This window comes from Siphateles boraxobius, unplaced genomic scaffold (assembly GCF_051911475.1).
Source record: "Siphateles boraxobius isolate OS27281-9 unplaced genomic scaffold, OSU_SipBor_1 51, whole genome shotgun sequence".
NCBI classification, from domain to species: domain Eukaryota; kingdom Metazoa; phylum Chordata; class Actinopteri; order Cypriniformes; family Leuciscidae; genus Siphateles; species Siphateles boraxobius.
Genome location: NW_027509153.1, coordinates 2,439,124 through 2,454,009, shown reverse-complemented (window position 1 = coordinate 2,454,009; position 14,886 = coordinate 2,439,124). Strand labels below are relative to the sequence as shown.

Here is a 14,886-nt window from a genome sequence, read left to right as displayed (position 1 = left end):
TATGAAGAAATGGACAAAGGCATAAAAGGGAATACAGAAAGCAGCTCCTTTATTTACACGGTCCCGTGTATAAAAAAGCACCATTCTGCACCGTGTGAGGCTCGAACTCACGACCTTCAGATTATGAGACTGACGCGCTGCCTAACTGCGCCAACGAGGCATGTGCTCTGACTCGGGTGAGCGGTGAAGCCCTAGATTCTAGATCATCTGCCATTCCGTGTAGGTGCAAAAATGCTGCTCACCACTGGCCGTCATGTCAGGATGGCCGAGCGGTCTAATGCGCTGCGTTCAGGTCGCAGTCTCCCCTGGAGGCGTGGGTTCGAATCCCACTTCTGACAAACCTAACCTTTGGCTGCGGGCCCAAGCTAGAGTCTTTAACCCTCTGGCAAGTTTATCAAGAAATGCAGTAATGTTGACAAAGCACTGCAAATCAGTTCATGCTAGAATAAACCAAACATTAAAGTAACACTGACCTGCAGTACATGACCTTTAAAGTAACACTTTAGTGCAATGTATGGGATTCTATGGCACTTGGAATTTCAAGTCATGACATTTCAGAAAAAATGGACATGTTGATTGAATCGGATTCAACTGAATTTCACGAAATAACATGTTGTGATGTTTACCGGAAGAAGATGCAGTAGAATTTCATGGCAAGGATTCTTGGAAATTTCTTGGAATGAAATGTCATGGGTTTGGGGGCATGGGGTGGAGTGTCATGACACAAAATTCAAGGAATGTCATGTAAAAAATTACATTAGCATTAACAAGACATGCCATTAGAATGAAAGAATGATATAAGCATTAACAAAACATTGTAACAACACTGACACATATGACATGAATATGAGAGTAATACTATTACTGCATTTGTTCAACATTAGTCTTAAAAAAACACTGGATTTCAATTACAGTGCATATGAAGAAATGGACAAAGGCATAAAAGGGAATACAGAAAGCAGCTCCTTTATTTACACGGTCCCGTGTATAAAAAAGCACCATTCTGCCCCGTGTGAGGCTCGAACTCACGACCTTCAGATTATGAGACTGACGCGCTGCCTAACTGCGCCAACGAGGCATGTGCTCTGACTCAGGTGAGCGGTGAAGCCCTAGATTTTAGATCATCTGCCATTCCGTGTAGGTGCAAAAATGCTGCTCACCACTGGCCGTCATGTCAGGATGGCCGAGCGGTCTAAGGCGCTGTGTTCAGGTCGCAGTCTCCCCTGGAGGCGTGGGTTCGAATCCCACTTCTGACAAACCTAACCTTTGGCTGCGGGCCCAAGCTAGAGTCTTTAACCCTCTGGCAAGTTTATCAAGAAATGCAGTAATGTTGACAAAGCACTGCAAATCAGTTCATGCTAGAATAAACCAAACATTAAAGTAACACTGACCTGCAGTACATGACCTTTAAAGTAACACTTTAGTGCAATGTATGGGATTCTATGGCACTTGGAATTTCAAGTCATGACATTTCAGAAAAAATGGACATGTTGATTGAATCGGATTCAACTGAATTTCACGAAATAACATGTTGTGATGTTTACCGGAAGAAGATGCAGTAGAATTTCATGGCAAGGATTCTTGGAAATTTCTTGGAATGAAATGTCATGGGTTTGGGGGCATGGGGTGGAGTGTCATGACACAAGATTCAAGGAATGTCATGTAAAAAATTACATTAGCATTAACAAGACATGCCATTAGAATGAAAGAATGATATAAGCCTTAACAAAACATTGTAACAACACTGACACATATGACATGAATATGAGAGTAATACTATTACTGCATTTGTTCAACATTAGTCTTAAAAAAACACTGGATTTCAATTACAGTGCATATGAAGAAATGGACAAAGGCATAAAAGGGAATACAGAAAGCAGCTCCTTTATTTACACGGTCCCGTGTATCAAAAAGCACCATTCTGCCCCGTGTGAGGCTCGAACTCACGACCTTCAGATTATGAGACTGACGCGCTGCCTAACTGCGCCAACGAGGCATGTGCTCTGACTCGGGTGAGCGGTGAAGCCCTAGATTTTAGATCATCTGCCATTCCGTGTAGGTGCAAAAATGCTGCTCAGCACTGGCCGTCATGTCAGGATGGCCGAGCGGTCTAAGGCGCTGCGTTCAGGTCGCAGTCTCCCCTGGAGGCGTGGGTTCGAATCCCACTTCTGACAAACCTAACCTTTGGCTGCGGGCCCAAGCTAGAGTCTTTAACCCTCTGGCAAGTTTATCAAGAAATGCAGTAATGTTGACAAAGCACTGCAAATCAGTTCATGCTAGAATAAACCAAACATTAAAGTAACACTGACCTGCAGTACATGACCTTTAAAGTAACACTTTAGTGCAATGTATGGGATTCTATGGCACTTGGAATTTCAAGTCATGACATTTCAGAAAAAATGGACATGTTGATTGAATCGGATTCAACTGAATTTCACGAAATAACATGTTGTGATGTTTACCGGAAGAAGATGCAGTAGAATTTCATGGCAAGGATTCTTGGAAATTTCTTGGAATGAAATGTCATGGGTTTGGGGGCATGGGGTGGAGTGTCATGACACAAGATTCAAGGAATGTCATGTAAAAAATTACATTAGCATTAACAAGACATGCCATTAGAATGAAAGAATGATATAAGCCTTAACAAAACATTGTAACAACACTGACACATATGACATGAATATGAGAGTAATACTATTACTGCATTTGTTCAACATTAGTCTTAAAAAAACACTGGATTTCAATTACAGTGCATATGAAGAAATGGACAAAGGCATAAAAGGGAATACAGAAAGCAGCTCCTTTATTTACACGGTCCCGTGTATCAAAAAGCACCATTCTGCCCCGTGTGAGGCTCGAACTCACGACCTTCAGATTATGAGACTGACGCGCTGCCTAACTGCGCCAACGAGGCATGTGCTCTGACTCGGGTGAGCGGTGAAGCCCTAGATTTTAGATCATCTGCCATTCCGTGTAGTTGCAAAAATGCTGCTCAGCACTGGCCGTCATGTCAGGATGGCCGAGCGGTCTAAGGCGCTGCGTTCAGGTCGCAGTCTCCCCTGGAGGCGTGGGTTCGAATCCCACTTCTGACAAACCTAACCTTTGGCTGCGGGCCCAAGCTAGAGTCTTTAACCCTCTGGCAAGTTTATCAAGAAATGCAGTAATGTTGACAAAGCACTGCAAATCAGTTCATGCTAGAATAAACCAAACATTAAAGTAACACTGACCTGCAGTACATGACCTTTAAAGTAACACTTTAGTGCAATGTATGGGATTCTATGGCACTTGGAATTTCAAGTCATGACATTTCAGAAAAAATGGACATGTTGATTGAATCGGATTCAACTGAATTTCATGAAATAACATGTTGTGATGTTTACCGGAAGAAGATGCAGTAGAATTTCATGGCAAGGATTCTTGGAAATTTCTTGGAATGAAATGTCATGGGTTTGGGGGCATGGGGTGGAGTGTCATGACACAAGATTCAAGGAATGTCATGTAAAAAATTACATTAGCATTAACAAGACATGCCATTAGAATGAAAGAATGATATAAGCCTTAACAAAACATTGTAACAACACTGACACATATGACATGAATATGAGAGTAATACTATTACTGCATTTGTTCAACATTAGTCTTAAAAAAACACTGGATTTCAATTACAGTGCATATGAAGAAATGGACAAAGGCATAAAAGGGAATACAGAAAGCAGCTCCTTTATTTACACGGTCCCGTGTATCAAAAAGCACCATTCTGCCCCGTGTGAGGCTCGAACTCACGACCTTCAGATTATGAGACTGACGCGCTGCCTAACTGCGCCAACGAGGCATGTGCTCTGACTCGGGTAAGCGGTGAAGCCCTAGATTCTAGATCATCTGCCATTCCGTGTAGGTGCAAAAATGCTGCTCACCACTGGCCGCCATGTCGGGATGGCCGAGCGGTCTAAGGCGCTGCGTTCAGGTCGCAGTCTCCCCTGGAGGCGTGGGTTCGAATCCCACTTCTGACAAACCTAACCTTTGGCTGCGGGCCCAAGCTAGAGTCTTTAACCCTCTGGCAAGTTTATCAAGAAATGCAGTAATGTTGACAAAGCACTGCAAATCAGTTCATGCTAGAATAAACCAAACATTAAAGTAACACTGACCTGCAGTACATGACCTTTAAAGTAACACTTTAGTGCAATGTATGGGATTCTATGGCACTTGGAATTTCAAGTCATGACATTTCAAGGCAAGGCAAGGCAAGTTTATTTATATAGCACATTTCATACACAATGGTAATTCAAAGTGCTTTACATAGAAGAAATTAAAATAATCAAAAGAAATCAGAATAATTAAAACAGTTTAGAATAAAAGATAAAATACAGAAATCAGAATAATTAAAACATAAAATAAAATACAGTGCAAACAGTCGGACGAACAGTGGCACAGTGCTCATTCAGTAAATGCACAGCTAAACAGATGTGTTTTGAGTCTGGATTTGAATGTGACTACTGTAGGAGCACATCTGATCTCTTCTGGAAGCTGGTTCCAGCTGCGGCTGGCATAGTAGCTAAAAGCAGACTCGCCATGCTTAGAGTGAACCCTTGGTATTTCTAGCCGATGTGATCCTAATGATCTGAGTGATCTGTTGGGTTTATATTCAGTGAGCATATCTGCAATGTATTGAGGTCCTAGGCCATTGAATGATTTATATACCAGTAATAATACTTTAAAATCGATCCTAAATGTAACTGGCAGCCAGTGTAAAGACCTGAGGACTGGTGTGATGTGTTCATATTTTCTGGTTCTGCTCAGAATCCTAGCAGCAGCGTTCTGTATGAGCTGCAACTGTCTTATGGTCTTTTTGGGAAGGCCAGTGAGAAGTCCATTACAATAATCCACCCTACTGGTGATGAAAGCATGCACAAGTTTTTCTAAGTCTTGACTGGAAACAAAGCATCTAATTCTTGCAATATTTTTCAGGTGATAATATGCTGATTTAGTTATTGCTTTGACATGACTACTGAAACTAAGGTCTGACTCCAGAGACACACCCAGATTCCTGACTTGATTTTTAGTTGTTTGACCCCTAGACTGAAGGTATGCGTTCACCTTGAGAACTTCATCTTTGTTTCCAAACGCAATGACTTCAGTTTTGTCTTTGTTTAACTGAAGAAAGTTTTGGCACATCCAATTGTTTACTTCATCAATGCATTGGCAAAGGGAGTCAATGGGGCTGTAATCGTTAGGCGATAGGGCTAGGTAGAGCTGTGTGTCGTCTGCATAGCTATGGTAAGCGATTTGGTTCTTTCTCATTATTTGGCTCATTGGGAGCATGTACAGGTTGAATAGGAGTGGCGCAAGAATTGAGCCTTGAGGGACTCCGCATGTCATGGATGTCCACTCAGACTTATGGTCTCCTATACTCACATAATAACCTCTGCCTCCTAAGTATGACCTGAACCATTTTAGGACTATCCCAGAAAGCCCGACCCAGTTTTCCAGCCTGTCAAGAAGTATTTTGTGATCGACAGTGTCAAATGCAGCACTGAGGTCGAGTAGTACCAGCACTGATAATTTGCCTGTATCAGTATTTAAACGAATATCATTTATTATCTTTATGAGCGCGGTCTCTGTACTGTGGTGCGGTCGGAAACCAGATTGAAAATGGTCAAAGTATCCATTCGAGCTTAAGAATTTGTTCAGCTGATTGAAGACAACTTTTTCAATGATCTTGCCTATGAAAGGAAGATTTGAGATCGGTCTATAGTTGTTTAATATGGTCTTATCCAGATTGCTCTTTTTCAGGAGGGGCTTGACAACAGCAGTTTTCAGGGAGGTCGGAAAACTCCCAGAGAGAAGTGAGGCATTTACCACTTCTAGGAGATCTGCTTCTAAGCTGTGTAACACATTTTTGAAAAAAGATGTGGGAAGTGCATCAAGGGCGCAGGTTGATGTTTTTAGTTGCTGTACGGTTTCTTCCAAAATTTTGCCATCAATTTCTTCGAAATCAGACATAGTGGCTACTTTCTCGTGCTGTTGTTTGATCTGCCTGACCCCAGCGCAACTCAAGGATGAGCTGATCACCTTTCTGATATTATTGATTTTCTCAGAGAAGAAAGAAGCAAACTCACTGCACTTTCTCACTGAGAGCATTTCACTGGGAATCTGGCTTGGGGGGTTTGTCAGTCTCTCTACAGTAGCAAAAAGAGTGCGCGTGTTGTTTATATTGCTGTTTATAATATTCGAGAAATAAGTCTGTCTAGCTTTGCTTAGTTCCTTATTGAAAGCATGGATGCTGTCTTTGTAGATGTTATAATGGACTACAAGTTTTGTCTTCCGCCACATGTGCTCTGCTTTTCTGCATTGTCTTTTCATATTTTGCACTGCTGTTGAGTTTCTCCAAGGTTTTTTGGAAAAAATGGACATGTTGATTGAATCGGATTCAACTGAATTTCACGAAATAACATGTTGTGATGTTTACCGGAAGAAGATGCAGTAGAATTTCATGGCAAGGATTCTTGGAAATTTCTTGGAATGAAATGTCATGGGTTTGGGGGCATGGGGTGGAGTGTCATGACACAAGATTCAAGGAATGTCATGTAAAAAATTACATTAGCATTAACAAGACATGCCATTAGAATGAAAGAATGATTAAGCCTTAACAAAACATTGTAACAACACTGTTACGTCTCCCCTCTTTGTCCAGGGGATAATAGGGAACGACGAACAAATAGTGAAGAGACTTTGAGGATCTCCAGCTCTCCAGTCCCAGATTCACCAAATAATCAAACAAAGTTCACTTTGAAATGGCATGTCTGCCTTTTATTTCTGTACCCTTTGACAAATCTAAACAAAAAAAATTAATAACATCAAGTAAACAAAACACATTACAAATAAATCCAAAACAAAAAATGTTACCTCGGGAGGAGGACCCAATTCAAAAGAAAACAAAAATAACCTCTACCTAAAAGGGGAATAACATTACCTTACCTATACAAAACAAAACAGATAACTTCCCTCACTCCCTAACTAACCATTAAACAAGAGAAAAGTTCTGGGTATCCTCCACCCTACATTACCCACAAACTCTTAACTAATCATAACTGAAAAATAAATTCAAGAGTCACGTTAGGACACACATTGTGACCACACACATCAAAGAGCGCGACCAGCGCTCACTTGTCTGGGCTTGGAGAGCGGAACAACCTCAAACGCCGCGATGTCTCTTTCTTTCCTCAGCACTCTCTCTGCTGCTTTATTAGACTCCTCAGGACACGCACCAATCAGTGCGCGGACAACACTCACAGTTTAACGAGCACAGGTGGTAGCCCTTAATCCTATCAAAGGCACAAGAAAAGAGAAAGAGAATACACATGCACATAACACTCCTAGTATGTTACAGACACACAATGAATACGTCCTTGGACGTAACACCCCCACCAATAAATTTTTCCTATATTCCCTCAATTATAGGAAAAACAAAAACAACCTTTCTTATGGTTCAGGACACTATACCCTGGACAGCGCATCCGCTACGACATTTTCAGTGCCTTTCAGATGTTTAATATCTAGGTTATATTCCTGTACAATTAATGCCCATCGCATCAAACGCTGGTTGGCATTACACATACGGGAAAGAAACGTCAGAGGGTTATGGTCGGTGAATACAATAATGGGCACACTACTACCTCCCAAATAAACCTCAAAGTGTTGGAGTGCCAGCACTAAAGCAAGAGCTTCCTTTTCAATTGTGCTGTAGTTACTTTGGCACCTCGAAAACTTTTTGGAAAAATAGCACACAGGATGATCAATTTCCATATGGTCCTCTTGTAATAATACTGCTCCTGCCCCAGATGAACTCGCATCTACGTGCAGCTTAAAAGGGCGATGGAAATCCGGAGCCTTTAGAACAGGGGCGTAACACAGAAGATCTTTAGCAGATAAAAAAGCATGCTCGCACTCATTAGACCATACAAATTTCCTTTTATCACTAAGTAGATCCGTAAGTGGGGTCACAACGCTGGAGAAATTTTTGCAGAAATTTCTATAATACCCACACATTCCAAGAAACCGTCTTAGCTCACGTTTATTAGATGGAGATGGATAGGCTATTATCGCAGAAACCTTCGCTTCTACAGGTCTCACACTTCCTTGACCCACCTTCTTTCCCAAGTAGGTCACCTCTGCTTTCGCAAATTCGTAAACAATAACTCAAGATTAGTCATATGTTCGGTCCAACTGTCTGAATACAGTACCACATCATCTATATATGCATCACACTTCGGTACATTAGATAAAACCCTCTGCATAAGCCTTTGAAATGTCGCAGGAGCATTTCGCATCCCGAACGCAAGGACAGTGTATTGAAGAAAGTTGTCGGGTGTAGCAAAAGCGGAAATTTCTGAAGCCCGTGGCGTAAGAGGCACCTGCCAGTAACCTTTCAACAGATCCAACTTTGTTACATATCTTGCTGCACCCACCCGATCGATACAATCTTCAATGCGAGGCAGTGGAAATGAATCAGGTTTTGAAAGGTTATTAACTTTTCTATAGTCCGTACAAAAGCGATATGTGGAGTCTGGTTTGGGTACTAGCAAGCATGGGGAGCTCCATGGACTCTGACTTGGTACGGCTAACCCATGTTTTAACAGATATTCTACCTCGCCCTTCATAATTTCACGTTTTTTTGGATTCACCCTATATGGATGCTGTTTCACCGGGGTTGCACTTCCCACTTCAATGTCATGACATAATACAGATGTTCTGCTAGGCACGTCTGAAAAAAGTGAGGGAAAAGACTGGATCAAATTACACACATCCTCATACTGTTTTTCAGATAAATGCACCAGGTAACCTCCTAAATCACCCAAAATGTTAGAATTCTTCAGATGAGGAGTAGAAGTTGGAGCAACACCATCATCTTCTACAGCACAAGAGGCAATTATGGTGACCGCGGAAGAAACCAATGGAACGTCTACAGACAGAGCATTTTTCGGTTCCCTCTCCACATACGCCTTAAGCATATTCACATGGCAAACTCTAGTTTTTCGTCGACGATCAGGAGTTTGAATAACGTAATCAGTTTCACTGAGCTTTTTCTCTATGACATATGGTCCTGAAAACTTTGCTTGCAAAGCATCACCAGGCACTGGCAAAAGCACAAGAACAGAGTCACCAACCTGCAAATTCCTCCTGACACTCTTTTTATCAAACTGCTGCTTCATTTTCGACTGTGTGACAGATAGATGAGCCTTAGCTACATCACACGCCTTATGAAGTCTCTCTCTGAATGAACTCACATAATCCAAGAGAGAGACCGAAGAAGGATTTTTCATCAACAAATGTTCATACAGCAATTTTAACGGACCCCTCACGGTGTGTCCGAACACTAGTTCGGCGGGACTAAATCCCAAGGACTCCTGAACTGCTTCTCTAGCAGCAAATAACAAAAAAGGCAACCCCTCCACCCAGTCTTTTCCCGTCTGCAAACAATATGCGCGGATCATAGTTTTTAGGGTTTGATGGAACCTTTCTAAGGCCCCTTGTGACTCGGGGTGATAAGGACTAGATACTCTGTGCTCAATTCCCAATTCCTTGAAAATTTGTGTGAATATTTTAGAAGTGAAATTTGTTCCTTGATCGCTCTGTATTACTCGCGGTAGACCAAACATGGTAAAAAACTTAACCAAGTCCTTTACCACCGTCTGTGCTTTCAACGAACGCAAGGGAATGGCTTCAGGGAATCTAGTGGCTGCACACATGATCGTTAGCACATACTGGTGTCCCGATTTGGACTTTGGCAGCGGACCCACAAAATCAACAATAAGTCGTTCAAATGGTTCTTCTATTACCGGTATGGGATACAGAGGGGCAACGGGTACCTTCTGATTAGGCTTTCCAATACGTTGACACACACCAAAAGAGCAACAAAAGTTAACAACAGAGGATCGAAGACCAGGCCAAAAGAAATATTTAGAAATGCGGCGAACAGTTTTTGTCACTCCTAAATGACCTGCCATGAGATTTTCATGTGCCAATTTTAAAACTGGAACACGATAGCTAGCAGGCAAAACAATCTGAAACGTCTCCTGCACACCTTTTTCATCATAAAGCGGTTTCCATTTACGCATTAACAAATCATTCTCCCAAAAATAACCTATTTTAGCATCCGCTCTGTCTTCCACGTTGACCGCTGCTTTAACACATTCTGCTAAGGAAACATCTGATTTTTGCTCAGCTGACAATTTCTCCTTTCCAACATTAAAGGGAGCTTCAAGAATTAATGAAGTATCTGTCACTTTGCTTACCTCACATAACTCTGACTCTTCCGTCTTGGATTCTGTTTTTAAAAACAAATCAGAGAGATTAACAACATCTCGAAACCTTTGAACTTGAGCCCTTGTCACAGCACATGCCGGAAAAACAGAAGGGAACTGAACACCTAGGTCAGGCTGCTCCTTAACCATGGGTTTATGCATCACGACTGGACTAGAAAAAACTTTGCCCCCTGCAAGGTCATTTCCCAGAATAATATGTACTCCAGCAACAGGCAATTGTTTGCGAACACCTAACTTAACAATGCCAGAGACAAGATCCGATTTTAAGTCCACTTCATGTAAAGGCACCTGTACACAGCCCATTTCTATACCTCGTACTAACACATCAGTACCGGTATACGATTTTTCCGAGAAAGGCAAAACACTCTCTAATATAAAAGACTGAAAAGAACCCGTATCTCGCAAGATCGACACCTGCGTAAACTGGGAATCAGAGATTGACACCTGACCATCTAAAATAAATGGTTCATAACCAGACACTTCGACCTCTCGCACCCCTGGCAGCGTCTGCGTGAGCGCAACACCTTTTTTTTTTTCACATTTTTCTTATTCCACTCCCTACACTCAGAAATTAAATGTCCAGGATCCAGGCAGTAAAAACAAGCCCGCTTGTCTCCTTGACGCGCCGAATTTCGACCAGTCATTTTTGGACGAGCATCGTTTTTCCACGAACGAGAAAAACTATGAGAAGGGACATCTTCTCTCACAAATTTATCAGCGGATGAAGAAAAACTAGAAGTTGGTAACTCTTGCATAAAAAACTTACGATGCGTAAGCACAAATTCATCCGCGGATACAGCGGCTTCGGCCAGCGTGGTTATCTTCTGCTCATTTAAATGCTGCACGACTTTTTCTGGAATACTCTTTTTAAAATCCTCTAGTAAAACTAATTCACAAAGTTGTTCAAAAGTGTCAGTTTTACTAGACAGGCACCATTTTTCAAACAACGTTCTCTTCTCTCTTCCAAACTCAACATATGTTTGCCTGGATGTCTTCGTATGAGATCGAAACCTCTGGCGATACGCTTCGGGAACTAACTCGTATACGCGGAGCACTGTAGACTTTACCACATCATAATCAAGCGAATCATCTAGGCTTAACGCTGAGATAACTTCTTGTGCTTTACCCACGAGACTACATTGAAGTAACAAAGCCCACATGTCTTTTGGCCAGTTAAGCTTACCAGCTATTCGCTCAAAAGCTACAAAATAAGCATCTACTTCGGCTTCTCTGAAAGGAGGCACGAGTTTAACATTTCTGCTGATGTCAAACGGAGAAACATTAGACGCCGCAACAGATCTATCTGGCGACATTTGGGACGCCATAGAGGGTGTTCGTGAACGAGGTACAGGCACCGGGTTTTTTGACGCTTCTAGATCTCTTTTACGGAGTTGAATATCACGCTCCTTCTCCGCCTCTATAACACGCAGCCTAATAATTTGAGACTCACATTCTTGTTTTTTTATTTCTAACTCTAATTCTCTTAGACTTATCTGCAACCTGGGATCATATCGCACTTGCTCAGTATCTGACAAAGCCATAGGTGTAACATTGTGATATTTCTCCCTATCCGAACCCTCTGCCAAAATACCATCCTCTACTAGCTTGTCATATAATTCTTCTTTTATAACCTGCTTAGTAGTCTCTCTCGTCACTCGAATATTAAAAAAATCTGCAATCGAATTCCATTTCTCCTACCACAAGAGGTCTCTTTCCCCTCCCCTACTACGAAGACATATCAGACAAGAAAAAGAGAGAAGAGAGTAAACTCAGCACGTTGTTTCCTTCACTAGAAAGGCTTTCAACTACGCCGTACGGACGAGCCCCCAATTGTTACGTCTCCCCTCTTTGTCCAGGGGATAATAGGGAACGACGAACAAATAGTGAAGAGACTTTGAGGATCTCCAGCTCTCCAGTCCCAGATTCACCAAATAATCAAACAAAGTTCACTTTGAAATGGCATGTCTGCCTTTTATTTCTGTACCCTTTGACAAAGCTAAACAAAAAAAATTAATAACATCAAGTAAACAAAACACATTACAAATAAATCCAAAACAAAAAATGTTACCTCGGGAGGAGGACCCAATTCAAAAGAAAACAAAAATAACCTCTACCTAAAAGGGGAATAACATTACCTTACCTATACAAAACAGAAAACAAAACAAAACAGATAACTTCCCTCACTCCCTAACTAACCATTAAACAAGAGAAAAGTTCTGGGTATCCTCCACCCTACATTACCCACAAACTCTTAACTAATCATAACTGAAAAATAAATTCAAGAGTCACGTTAGGACACACATTGTGACCACACACATCAAAGAGCGCGACCAGCGCTCACTTGTCTGGGCTTGGAGGGCTGAACAACCTCAAACGCCGCGATGTCTCTTTCTTTCCTCAGCACTCTCTCTGCTGCTTTATTAGACTCCTCAGGACACGCACCAATCAGTGCGCGGACAACACTCACAGTTTAACGAGCACAGGTGGTAGCCCTTAATCCTATCAAAGGCACAAGAAAAGAGAAAGAGAATACACATGCACATAACACTCCTAGTATGTTACAGACACACAATGAATACGTCCTTGGACGTAACAACACTGACACATATGACATGAATATGAGAGTAATACTATTACTGCATTTGTTCAACATTAGTCTTAGAAAAACACTGGATTTCAATTACAGTGCATATGAAGAAATGGACAAAGGCATAAAAGAGAATACAGAAAGCAGCTCCTTTATTTACACGGTCCCGTTTATCAAAAAGCACCATTCTGCCCCGTGTGAGGCTCGAACTCACGACCTTCAGATTATGAGACTGACGCACTGCCTAACTGCGCCAACGTGGCATGTGCTGTGACTCAGGTGAGCGTTAACCCCTAGATTCTAGATCATCTGCCATTCCGTGTAGGTGGAAAAATGCTGCTCACCACTGGCCGTCATGTCAGGATGGCCGAGCGGTCTAAGGCGCTTCGTTCAGGTCGCAGTCTCCCCTGGAGGCCCGGGTTCGAATCCCACTTCTGACAAACTGACATTTGGCTGCGGGCCCAAGATAGAGTCTTTAACCCTCTGGCAAGTTTATCAAGAAATGCAGTAATGTTGACAAAGCACTGCAATTCAGTTCATGCTAGAATAAACCAAACATTAAAGTAACACTGACCTGCAGTACATGACCTTTAAAGTAACACTTTAGTGCAATGTATGGGATTCTATGGCACTTGGAATTTCAAGTCATGACATTTCAGAAAAAATGGACATGTTGATTGAATCGGATTCAACTGAATTTCACGAAATAACATGTTGTGATGTTTACCGGAAGAAGATGTAGTAGAATTTCATGGCAAGGATTCTTGGAAATTTCTTGGAATGAAATGTCATGGGTTTGGGGGCATGGGGTGGAGTGTCATGACACAAGATTCAAGGAATGTCATGTAAAACATTACATTAGCATTAACAAGACATGCCATTAGAATGAAAGAATGATATAAGCCTTAACAAAACATTGTAACAACACTGACACATATAACATGAATATGAGAGTAATACTATTACTGCATTTGTTCAACATTAGTCTTAAAAAAACACTGGATTTCAATTACAGTGCATATGAAGAAATGGACAAAGGCATAAAAGGGAATACAGAAAGCAGCTCCTTTATTTACACGGTCCCGTGTATCAAAAAGCACCATTCTGCCCCGTGTGAGGCTCGAACTCACGACCTTCAGATTATGAGACTGACGCGCTGCCTAACTGCGCCAACGTGGCATGTGCTGTGACTCAGGTGAGCGTTAACCCCTAGATTCTAGATCATCTGCTATTCCGTGTAGGTGGAAAAATGATGCTCATCACTGGCTGTCATGTCAGGATTGCCGAGCGGTCTAAGGCGCTGCGTTCAGGTCGCAGTCTCCCCTTGTGGCGTGGGTTCGAATCCCACTTCTGACAAACTGACATTTGGCTGCGGGCCCAAGCTAGAGTCTTTAACCCTCTGGCAAGTTTATCAAGAAATGCAGTAATGTTGACAAAGCACTGCAATTCAGTTCATGCTAGAATAAACCAAACATTAAAGTAACACTGACCTGCAGTACATGACCTTTAAAGTAACAATTTAGTGCAATGTATGGGATTCTATGGCACTTGGAATTTCAAGTCATGACATTTCAGAAAAAATGGACATGTTGATTGAATCGGATTCAACTGAATTTCACGAAATAACATGTTGTGATGTTTACCGGAAGAAGATGTAGTAGAATTTCATGGCAAGGATTCTTGGAAATTTCTTGGAATGAAATGTCATGGGTTTGGGGGCATGGGGTGGAGTGTCATGACACAAGATTCAAGGAATGTCATGTAAAACATTACATTAGCATTAACAAGACATGCCATTAGAATGAAAGAATGATATAAGCCTTAACAAAACATTGTAACAACACTGACACATATAACATGAATATGAGAGTAATACTATTACTGCATTTGTTCAACATTAGTCTTAAAAAAACACTGGATTTCAATTACAGTGCATATGAAGAAATGGACAAAGGCATAAAAGGGAATACAGAAAGC

At 41.7% G+C, this 14,886-nt stretch overlaps 11 non-coding genes across 11 annotated transcripts; 5 read left to right on the top strand and 6 right to left on the bottom strand.

Moving 5' to 3' along the window:
* Window positions 1-86: 86 nt before the first annotated feature.
* trnam-cau (transfer RNA methionine (anticodon CAU)) lies at window positions 87-160 on the bottom strand. Its single transcript has one exon. It is a non-coding gene; the product is annotated as a tRNA-Met (tRNA).
* A 95-nt stretch (window positions 161-255) lies between these two features.
* On the top strand, window positions 256-338 carry trnal-cag (transfer RNA leucine (anticodon CAG)). Its single transcript has one exon. It is a non-coding gene; the product is annotated as a tRNA-Leu (tRNA).
* A 666-nt stretch (window positions 339-1,004) lies between these two features.
* trnam-cau (transfer RNA methionine (anticodon CAU)) lies at window positions 1,005-1,078 on the bottom strand. Its single transcript has one exon. It is a non-coding gene; the product is annotated as a tRNA-Met (tRNA).
* Window positions 1,079-1,173: 95 nt separating this feature from the next.
* On the top strand, window positions 1,174-1,256 carry trnal-cag (transfer RNA leucine (anticodon CAG)). The gene has a single exon. It is a non-coding gene; the product is annotated as a tRNA-Leu (tRNA).
* Window positions 1,257-1,922: 666 nt separating this feature from the next.
* trnam-cau (transfer RNA methionine (anticodon CAU)) lies at window positions 1,923-1,996 on the bottom strand. Its single transcript has one exon. It is a non-coding gene; the product is annotated as a tRNA-Met (tRNA).
* A 95-nt stretch (window positions 1,997-2,091) lies between these two features.
* trnal-cag (transfer RNA leucine (anticodon CAG)) lies at window positions 2,092-2,174 on the top strand. The gene has a single exon. It is a non-coding gene; the product is annotated as a tRNA-Leu (tRNA).
* Window positions 2,175-2,840: 666 nt separating this feature from the next.
* Window positions 2,841-2,914, bottom strand: trnam-cau (transfer RNA methionine (anticodon CAU)). Its single transcript has one exon. It is a non-coding gene; the product is annotated as a tRNA-Met (tRNA).
* A 95-nt stretch (window positions 2,915-3,009) lies between these two features.
* Window positions 3,010-3,092, top strand: trnal-cag (transfer RNA leucine (anticodon CAG)). Its single transcript has one exon. It is a non-coding gene; the product is annotated as a tRNA-Leu (tRNA).
* A 666-nt stretch (window positions 3,093-3,758) lies between these two features.
* Window positions 3,759-3,832, bottom strand: trnam-cau (transfer RNA methionine (anticodon CAU)). The gene has a single exon. It is a non-coding gene; the product is annotated as a tRNA-Met (tRNA).
* A 95-nt stretch (window positions 3,833-3,927) lies between these two features.
* On the top strand, window positions 3,928-4,010 carry trnal-cag (transfer RNA leucine (anticodon CAG)). The gene has a single exon. It is a non-coding gene; the product is annotated as a tRNA-Leu (tRNA).
* Window positions 4,011-14,014: 10,004 nt separating this feature from the next.
* On the bottom strand, window positions 14,015-14,088 carry trnam-cau (transfer RNA methionine (anticodon CAU)). The gene has a single exon. It is a non-coding gene; the product is annotated as a tRNA-Met (tRNA).
* Between the last annotated feature and the right edge of the window lie 798 nt (window positions 14,089-14,886).